Below are 7,599 nucleotides of genomic sequence, written 5' to 3'. Positions count from 1 at the left end.
CTGGAGGGAACCGTGGTGTCTCCCCAGGAAGGGAAGGCACAAGGGTACCCTTGGCAGAGGCTGATGGGGGTGGGAGTCAGAGGTGGAGGGAGGCCCTCGGCTGCCATAGCCCTCACTCTCCCGTCCTGGTGGTGGTGTCCCCCAGGTCCTGGACACTGGGTCATGGCAGGAAGAAGCAGAAGGAGGTGTCCGCCCTCTTTCTTCCGTCCCACAAACTCAGGACACCTCTGCAGCCACCTGCCCCTGGCAGCTCCCTGCCTTCCCAGTGGTGTAACAGTGAAACCAGGCAAGGCCTGTCCAAGAACCAGAGCTCCGTCCCAGGGCCGAGTGTCCCACTCACTGGCTGTGTGACTTTGGGCACGTCGTTCAACACCAGGGCCAGGGCGTCCCCAGCATCATGTGGGCATGCTCTCCTGTCAGGCCCACGTGCTGGAGTGGAGAGCCAGTGAGTTCAAGTATTGGGTGAGTGGCCAGGGGGCTGGACCCACCCTCCAGGTCACTGCGGCCCCACCACCTGTTTGCACCAAGTCCCCAAAGGAGAAGGGAGCCCCCCTTTTGGCTGTCATGCAAGTCATACCTCAGTGTCCCAAGGAACTAGGTCTTCTGACAGGGTGGACAGGAAGCGCTTCTTGGAGCCATGGTAGGACAGAAAGGAAGCCCCGAATGGGAGTCTGTCTGAGGCCACAGGCTCAGCCGAGGCTCACCGGAGGCTCCTGGGGAAGGGTGGCCTGGCTCTGGACAGGCTAGAGGGCTGGAAGGAGGCAGAGGCGGGGAGGAAGAGCAGGACCAGCTGCCCTGGCTGAACCAAGAAAGTTATTTCTTGAAAGTGCATTCTAAGAAAATCTGCCGGTTAGTGAGGGCCTTGGCACCAACCCGGGTCCCTCCTGGTCCCTGGCAGCGCCTGCGGGCCTACCTGATCTTGGCACTCCGCACCACACAGGGCTTTCCAGGAAAAGGAGGGAGGCATGGTGGGCAAGCATCTCTACTGCTGACCCAGATCCTCCCTCCCTCAGGGGTTCGCAGACCCAGTGGGTTTCCAGCAGCACCTCTGGGTGCTAAGGTGCAAGAATCCACCTGGGCTGCAAAGGGCCTCTCGATCACCTGCCCAAACCCCTCATCCTCATCTTGCTCAGCCCCGGTGCTGAGAGCCTCACCACCCCTCGGACACTACTGTTAGAAACACGTGGAGGGGGAATGGGCCTCCAGCCAGCCTCCCTCTCAGTCATGGCCACAGAATTTGCTAAGTACGAACCATTGGAGTGGGTGTAGCCGGGGAGCAGGAAGCACAAACAGAGGCCGTGCCCAAGGCAGGGCACCTGGCTGTTGTCCTGTCTCTGTCCTCCCCTGGGCCTCAGTCTCCCTGCCGGTGTTCTGAGAGGCAACTCGAGCTCCGGGGCTGCTCCGTCAAAAGAAGGTGGGGAAGGGAAGGAGAGGGGACAGGAAAGCCCAGCCTGCGTGGGGCAGGCAGGGGCAGACTCTGGGACTCGGAGCAGGGCAGCCAGTGGAGAGGCTGCAGCTGGGGGAGCCTGAGACTACACTGCAGACGGAGGCCTGCAGTGGGGCCATTAGACACCAAACCAGACTGGACCTTCAGAAAGGCCTCTTGTGCAAAGGGGGTGCTAGGCTGTCCCTGCGGGGGAGGGCGTGGCTGGCTGGGTGGGGCCAGGACTTCTGATGAAAGCCACTTTAGGGGACAGCTGGGACCCAGATCCCACTGCTGTGCTGACCACAGATGGCCTCCTAACCCCAACCCCAGCCCCAGATACTCAGCTGCCTGCTCCCCAGGACAGCGGCACCCTCAAGTATAGGGTCCTCACTCCACCAAAACCCCACCTTTTTCCAAAACCCCACCTTTTTTTGGTAACAAACCACCAGCAGTGTTTTATTTTATTTTTTTAAGAGTTCATTTATTTATTTTTAGACAGAGGGGAAGGAAGGAGAGAGAGGGAGAGAAACATCAATGTGTGGTTGCCTCTCGTGCACCCCCTGCTGGGGACATGGCCTGCAACCCAAACCTGTGCCCTGACTGGGAATCGAACTGCGACCCTTTGGTTCTCAGCCTGCGCTCAATCCACTGAGCTGCACCAGCCAGGGCCAAAAATCCCACATTTTTAAAGAAGCTACTTAGGCCTGCATCTTGGAAGCCTCTGAGAGCCACTGGGCCACTTGAGGCCCAGGCTGTCCATCTCGCCTTCCCTCATCGAGGGCCACCAGGACTCAGCATGAATGCAGAGCCCGCCTGATGTCCTTCCTGACATTTGGGTGAAGAGCTTCTTAGTCTGTTGGAGTGACTTTGAAGAGAGCACTTGAACAGACAGCTCGGCCAGGCGTCAGAGGTTGTGAGGGTATTTACCGACTTCGAGAAAACAAAGCCTCCGAAGTCTGGCCCCCGAGAGGGAGCCCAGGGCGCAGCCCCCACCTACCCCTCTGCACTGGGGCTCTCGGCCCAGCCCTGTGCACCCACACTGGCACACCTCCCACACCTCACCGCTGTGATGCCTGGCCCCCAGCTGAGGGAGGGTCCTGCTTGCCCTGCTGATTCCAACTGACCAAGCGGACACTATCTGCCCTCTAGCCTGGGCTGGGAGCCTACTGCCCAGCTCCCAACACCCAACTCCTCCCCTCGGTGGTCAAGACAAGAGGCCATGGCCCCCTTGCTGCCCACTCACAGCCTCTGAGGGGACTGCTGGTCACGCACAGGAATGGGCCCCTCAGTACTGCTGCATCCTGGCACATGCTGCAGCCCCTGCATTTGTTGGGGGGCACTGCACAGTTCTCAGCAAAACCCCCTGGCATCCCCCCAATCGAGTCATGCAGGAGGTGCCCGTGGGCAAGCCTGGCTGGGGGCATGAGAGGTGTGCCCATGCCCCAGGAGGCTCACCGAAGCCTGCGGGTACAGCTGTGGAGAGCAGCCAGCACCTGGGACCCAAGGGTGCCCACGATACATGTCAGCCTGGAAACCGGAGGACTTCCTGAGAACGAGAAGGCCTTGGAAACACTGTAACGCTAAAACCCAAACTACAGAAGGCAGGGGAGCAGGTGTAGATTTTGGTTCCCCCATATGCCCTGACTATATGACATCATTTCTTCTTTTTTTTCCCATTTAATTATTTTTAGTTTTTTAAACTTTGATCTTTATTGTTTTTTTTCCCCACTACCATTTAGTACCCTTATGCTTCCCTCCCCCCAGCAACTCCCTTTAATTTTTCAAAATCAGATTGAATCTTCTTTAAGCCTCTGGCTACCAGTTTGGAAATGGAATATCATGCGTCAGTTTTCTCCCACCCTAAAGGCCTTAAAAGGCCCAGAAGATCAGGGAGGGGCCCTGTGGTCTTCAGTCCCCTCTGCTTACCTCCCACGGGCTCATTGAATGAACCTCCGAGGTCGAGGTCGGCATCTCCAACGCCTGCCTTGCGTGGACACAATACACCAGGCAGCCGTGTTCTTCAAAGTTTGCCACACACCCCGGGGTGCTGCCAGGCGGGCCCACTGTCCTGGCTGCTAGCAGGCTCCTAGCCCGCATCACCCAGCTCTCCCAACCTCTTTCTTCTGCCAGCTCTCACCATATCCTCCTTAACTCCGAGCTCCGCCCCTCTTCCTCTTTGCTCGACGTTCCATCGGCCCACAGCGGGCCTCAATTCACAGAAGCTGCATTAGACCTGACCCTTGGTGGGGGCGGGGGGGGGCTGGAGCAGGAAGCACAAGTACCTCTGGGGGGTGGGGGAGGGAGAAAAAAGACCCAGCAGGAGAATGCTGCTGCTGATGATGATGATGGCGGCTAACTTCTTCCACACTTCACCATGTGCCAGGCTCTGCCCTATACAGGCTACAAAGGTTAGCCCAGGTGATCCTCATAAGGAGACACTGTTTCATTACCAATTTGCAGATGGGGGAGTAGAGGCACAGAGACCTCATGCCAGGATTCAAACAAAGGCGCATTCTGGCACAGGGGGCGGGCTTCCCCCAGATCCTCAAAGGCGGTCTGGGACCAGACAAAAAGCCGCATGCCTGTGCTTTGAAGCGTAGCCAGAACACCGTTCAACCTTCATGTCCTTCCTTCGCAGCTCTCTGGAACCCTGACTGCTGGAACTGCAGCTCAAACGCAGGCTGGGGGAGGAGACACAGAGTTCCTCCCAGGAGAAGCTTGATTCATACTTAAGATTGGTCTTTATGGGCAGTGGAAGGGAGGAGCAAATTAAAATACACCAACCATCAATGAGTCTAGACAACAAAAATGAAAATACAAAATGTGAGATGAGAAAGATGGAATAGTAACAGCCATGGAGATGACTTTGGAAATCGAAGAGAATAGTGTATACAACTCCATGCTTATAACTCAGAGTGTTTCAGCATTAAATAATAATATTCTAGGCATGTATTTGTAAATTGCCAAAACTGACTTGATGAGTGAAAGAGTTTAGAAGTTGTCATCTCTAACACAGACACCAGGTGTACAGAGTCATTTCTATGTCATTAAAATTCTTCCGGAGCACATGGTGGAAACGATGCATTGATTTCAACATCATGCTGATACCAAATCCAACAAACAGAGCCCTCCTACCCCACCCACCTTCCTGATGCTACCCACACACCAATTTTACTCTTGACAATGGAGACAAAACCCCCATGCAGACGGCTCCCAAAAGAAATCTGTTACCACGTCGTCTGGTGCAGTCCGCATCGCCCACGACTGTGCAACCCCTGGCCGTGCTTCCCTGCACCCAGGCAGCTGGAGCGGGAGTGCAAAGCTCACGAAAGGCAACAGCTGGAACTTCTGCCGGAAACGTGGTCCTCTGGAATACCCTGTTGGATTGATAATTTGTCGTTTTGTCTCCTTTTTGAGAAGTTCTTAAGCCGTTTCTTTCTTTTTAATTAAAAAAAAAATTTTTATTGTTGTTCAGTTACAGTTGTCCTGCCTTTTCCGCATTGCTCTCCCCTGACCATTTCTTTGCTTTTAAATAGGTTGCAAGCTCTGCATCTCCCTGCTAGGCTTGGTAACATCTAAATAATCACGCCCTGCTGGAATTCCTTCTTTTAGTGTAGCAGTGGCCTACCCCCCACAACTCTGGCACAGTATCTGCCTGTGGCCACTAGGGCAACTAAATCCTGGACCTAAGGAACCTGACCCAGCTGGCAGAGCACCCATGTCAGACAAGAGAGGGGACCTTTGGCCTGTCCAGGCTCCCAGCAGCCTGCGGGCTTCTTAGCCAGGAAGCACTCACTGCACCTGGAGGCCGCCTGACGGGGTACAGAGTATGTGACGTCAAAGACCGTCTCACGTCTGACTCTCAGCTATTGTCGTTTTCCACGTGCGTCAAGGAATAAGTTGCATGCAGTGGGAGCCCCCCATTTTAGGTATGCAGTGTGATGAGTTTTGACAATTATGTGCAGTTGTAAAAAAAACCCCACAAAAACCCACAATCAAGATGTAAAATATTTTCACCACTCTGAAAAATCTCTCATGCCTCTATGTAGTCGATTTTCTTTCCCCACCCCCAGCCCCTGGCAACCCCCAACGTGCTTTCTGTCCCTAGTTTTGCCTTCCCCAGAGTCTGATAGAAATGGAATCATAGGTATGCGGCCTTTTGTATCTGTCTTCTTGCACTTAACATACTGTTTCTCTTTTGAAATTCATCCATGGTGTACGTATCCACAGTTTGTTCCTTTTTGTTGCTAAGTAATATTCCATTGTGTGGAAACATTTATTTTTCCATATATCAGAGAAGAAATATTTGGGTCATTTCCAGTTTGGGGCCATTCTGAAAAAAACTGCCATAAATCTCAGGTCAAACCTACAGGTCTTTGAACTGACGTAAGCTTTCATTTTTCTTGGTCAGGTACCTAGGGAATCAGGTGACTGAGTCACACAGGTATGTTTAACTGTGCGAGAAACTGCCCAACTGTTTCCCAAAGTGGCTATTGCTCCACCAAGTGGCTACTGTCACTTTGTATTAGCTTTCTTTATTTTGTAATCCATTCTAGTAGGTGCGTGGCGGTGTTTCATTGTGGCTTTAATTTTCCTTTCCCCGGTGACTAACGATGTTAAGTGTCTGTTCATGTAGATATTTCCCAGCATATCTTATCTTTGACGATGTTTCTGTTTAAACCCTTTGCCTATTTTTAATTGGCCTGTCTGTCGTCTCACTTGAGTTGGGAAAGTTCCATATCTATTCTGCATTCAAGTCCTTTACCAGTTATGTATTTTATAAATGTTTCCTCCCGACTTGCGGCGTGTATTTTTACTTTCTTTCCAGTTTTGGTGGAAGCCAATACAATCGTGATTAGACTGTCTCCTCGGAGAGACCTCTAACTGAACGAGGCCGCACAGACCCCTCCTGTGCTCTGTAACGTGAGCCTGCTGCTCTGTAACTTCCCTCTACGCACTGCTTTGAATTGTGCCCTACAAACTATGATAGGTTGTGATTTCTTTTTCATCTAATTACAAATATTTCTAATTATTCTCATGGTTTCTTCTTTCAATCATGAGTTAAAGTGTGATGTTTAATTCCCAAATACTTGGGGATTTTCCAGACACCTTTCTGTTGCTGATTTCTAGTTTAACTCCACTGTGATGGGAGAACATACTTATGTGATTTTAATTATTTTTTAATTTTTTGAGGTTTGCGTTACGGCCGTTCCACAGGCCTTGGAAAGAACGTGTACATTGCTGTGGGGAGGCTGGGTGGGGTCACGTGTTGCTCAGGCTGTCTGCTTCCAGACTGACGTTCTGCCCACCGCCCACTCTGTCACGTCCTGGGAGGGAAGTGCATCTGTATTTGCCCTTTCAGTTCCACCAGTTGTCGCAGTGTTTGCACTCCTGCGGGTGTGTCCCCAGTGCGTGCACATCGAGGCTGTCTTCCTTCTTTAGGAGCTTGACTCCTTTATCATTATGCATTTTCTCTATTCCTGGAAATATTCTTGGAATACTGGCCTTTCGTATACTTAGCCCCATTTTACAGATTTAATTCCATGAGCTGCATTTTCCCGCTCACACTAGTCAACCTCCCCCAATTCCTTCTGGATGAACCCTCCCACCATTCTACTCCCTCATTCTCTCCCTACCCTGCATCACTGCCAAGTTCAGCCTTAGCCTGGACACACACGGGTGTGTGTGCGTGTGTGTGTGTGTGTGAGAGAGAGAGAGAGAGAGAATGTATACAGAATAGTCAGGTAAGCTAACATGTCAGAGGCCTGGGCCTAAGGCCCCTTTCTTCTCTTCATTTTCTCTCCACTGTCCCAAAGACCCTTCCAGATCCTTGAAAGCTAAATCCGGAATGAGAAAACCAGCTATCCCCAGAATTGACACAAGATGGTGCCACAAGCCCACAAGTAGGCTTCTGTGGGTTCCCTTTAGGGTGAGGAGACCGGGACCAGGAAGCCAAGAGCCACAGAACCCCTCCCCAGGCATCTCTTCCTCAGGAGCCTCTAGCCCCTCCAGGGCCACCCACGCGGCTCTGCGCGCACCACCCTGGCAGACACAAGGTTTGCCTCCTGCTCCCTCTCTGTCCCTGTCTCCTTGTCATTCTCTCTCCCCGTTCGCCTTCCAGTCCAGTCAGTCTGTCTCTCTCCCTATCCCTGTCTCTCTTTCCCAGTCTGTCT

The sequence above is a fragment of the Desmodus rotundus genome, chromosome 7 (assembly GCF_022682495.2).
Source record: "Desmodus rotundus isolate HL8 chromosome 7, HLdesRot8A.1, whole genome shotgun sequence".
Taxonomy (NCBI): domain Eukaryota; kingdom Metazoa; phylum Chordata; class Mammalia; order Chiroptera; family Phyllostomidae; genus Desmodus; species Desmodus rotundus.
Note: the sequence above shows the minus strand (reverse complement) of the source record.